This window comes from Amblyomma maculatum, unplaced genomic scaffold (genome assembly GCF_055883805.1).
Source record: "Amblyomma maculatum isolate TAMU_Amacu unplaced genomic scaffold, ASM5588380v1 scaffold_26, whole genome shotgun sequence".
NCBI lineage: Eukaryota > Metazoa > Arthropoda > Arachnida > Ixodida > Ixodidae > Amblyomma > Amblyomma maculatum.
The window spans coordinates 1358337-1361083 of NW_028146751.1; positions in this window are offsets into that span (position 1 = coordinate 1358337).

Consider the following 2747-nt stretch of genomic DNA (forward strand, 5'->3'; position numbering starts at 1 on the left):
GCAGGTAGCTGGTAGCTGGCAGCTGGTAGCTAGTAGCTGGTAGCTGGTAGCAAGTAGCAGGTAGCTGGTAGCTGGTAGCTGGTAGTTGGTAGCTGGTAGTTGGTAGCTGGTAGCTGGTACTTGGTAGCAGGTAGCTGGTAGCTGGTAGCAGGTAGCTGGTAGCAGGTTGCTGGTAACTGGCAGCTGGTAGCTGGTAGTTGGTAGTTGGTAGCTGGTAGATGGTAGCTGGCAGCTGGTGGTTGGTAGCTGGTAGCTGGTGGTTGGTAGCTGGTAGCAGGTAGCTGGTAGCTGGTTGCTGGTTGTTGGTAGCTGGTAGTTGGTAGCTGGCAGCTGGTAGTTTGTAGCTGGTAGCTGGTAGTTGGTAGCTGGTAGCTGGTAGCTGGCAGCTGGTAGCAAGTAGCTGGTAGTTTGTAGCTGGTAGCTGGTAGCTGGTAGCAGGTAGCAGGTAGCTGGTAGCAGGTAGCTGGTAGCTGGTAGCAGGTAGCTGGTAGTTTGTAGCTGGTTGCTGGTAGCTGGTAATTGGTAGCTGGTGGCTGGTAGTTGGGAGTTGGTAGCTGGTAGCTGGTAGTTGGTAGACTGGTAGATGGTAGTTGGTAGCTGGTAGATGGTAGCTGGTAGTTGGTAGCTGGTAGCTGGTAGCTGGTAGCAGGTAGCAGGTAGCTGGTAGCAGGTAGCAGGTAGCTGGCAGCAGGTAGCAGGTAGCTGTTAGCAGGTAGCTGGTAGCAGGTAGCTGGTAGCATGTAGCTGGTAGCTGGTAGCTCGTAGCAAGTAGCTGGTATCATGTAGCTGGCAGCTGGTAGCAGGCAGCAGATAGCTGGTAGTTGGTAGCTGGTTGCTGGTAGCTGGTAATCGGTAGCTGGTGGCTGGTGGCTCGTAGTTGGGAGTTGGTAGCTGGTACCTGGCAGTTGGTAGCTGGTAGCTGGTAGTTGGTGGCAGGTAGCTGGTAGTTGGTAGCTGGTAGCTGGTTAATGGTAGCTGGTAGTTGGTAGCTGGTAGCTGGTAGTTGGTAGCTGGTAGCTGGTAGCTGGTAGCTGGTAGCAGGTAGCTGGTAGCTAATAGCAGGTAGCAGGTAGCTGTTAGCAGGTAGCTAGTAGCAGGTAGCTGGTAGCTGGTAGCTGGTAGCAGGTAGATGGTAGTTGGTAGCTGGTAGCTGGTTGCTGGTAGCTGGTAATTGGTAGCTGGTGGCTGGTAGTTGGGAGTTGGTAGCTGGTAGCTGGTAGTTGGTAGCTGGTAGCTGGTAGTTGGTAGCTGGTAGTTGGTAGCTGGCAGTTGGTAGCTGGTAGCTGGTAGTTGGCAGCTGGTAGCTGGTAACAGGTAGTTGGTAGCAGGCAGCTGGTAGCAGGTAGCTGGTGGCAGGTAGCTTTTAGCTGGTAGAGGGTAGCTGGTTGGTGTTAGTTGGCAGCTGGTAGGTGGTAGTTGGTAGCTGGTAGTTGGTAGCTGGTAGTTTGTAGCTGGTAGCTGGTAACAGGTAGTTGGTAGCAGGCAGCAAGTAGCTGGTAGCAGGTAGCTTTTACCTGGTAGAGTGTAGCTGGTAGCTGGTAGCTTGTAGTTGGTAGCTGGTAGCTGGTAGTTGGTAGCAGGTAGCTGGTAGCTGGTAGCAGGTAGCCAGTAGCTGGCTGTTGGTAGGTGGTAGCTGGTAGCTGGTAGCTTGTAGTTGGTAGTTGGTAGCTGGTAGCTGGTAGCACGTGGCAGGTAGCTGGTAGCTTGCAGCTGGTAGCAGGTAGCTGGTAGCAGGTAGCTGGTAGGTGGTAGCCGGTAGTTGGTAGCTGGTAGCTGGTAGTGGGTAGCTGGTTGTTGGTAGCTGGTAGGTGGTAGCCGGTAGTTGGTAGCTGGTAGTTGGTAGCTGGTTGTTGGTAGGGTAGCTGGTAGTAGGTAGTTTGTAGCTGGTAGCTGGTAGCTTGTAGCTGGTTGTTGGTAGCTGGTAGCTGGTAGTTGGTAGCTGGCAGCTGGTAGTTGGTAGCTGGTAGCTGGTAGTTGGTAGCTGGTAGCTGGTAGCAGGTAGCTGGTAGCAGGTAGCTGGTAGCTGGCAGCTGGTAGCAAGTAGCTGGTAGCTTGTAGCTGGTAGCAGGTAGCTGGTAGCAAGTAGCTGGTAGCTGGTAGGAGGTAGCTGGTAGCTGTTAGTTGGTAGCTGGTAGCTGGTAGCTGGTAGCTGGTAGCAGGTAGCTGGTAGCAGGTAGCTGGTAGCTTGTAGCTGGTAGCATGTAGCTGGTAGCTGGTAGCAGGTAGCTGGTAGCTGGTGGATGGTAGCTGGTAGCCGGTTGCTGGTAGCTGGGAATTCGTAGCTGGTAGCTGGTAGTTGGAGCTGGTAGCTGGTAGTTGGTAGCTGGTACTTGGTAGCTGGTAGTTGGTAGCTGGTAGCTGGCAGTTGCTAGCTGGTAGCTGGTAGTTGGTAGCTGGTAGTTGGTAGCTGGTAGCTAGTAGCAGGTAGCAGGTAGCTGGTAGCAGGTAGCTGGTAGCTGGTAGCAGGTAGCTGGTAGCTGTCAGCTGGCAGCTGGTAGCAAGTGGCTGGTAGCTGCTAGCAAATAGCTGGTAGCAGGTAGCTGCTAGCTGGTAGCTGGTAGCAGGTAGCTGGTAGCTGGTATCAGGTAGCTGGTAGATGGTAGCAAGTAGCTGGTAGCTGGTAACAGGTAGCTGCTAGCTGGTAGCTGGTAGCAGGTAGCTGCTAGCTGGTAGCTGGTAGCAGGTAGCTGGTAGCAAGTAGCTGGTAGCTGGTAGCTTGTAGCTGGTAGCAGGTAGTTGGTAGCTGG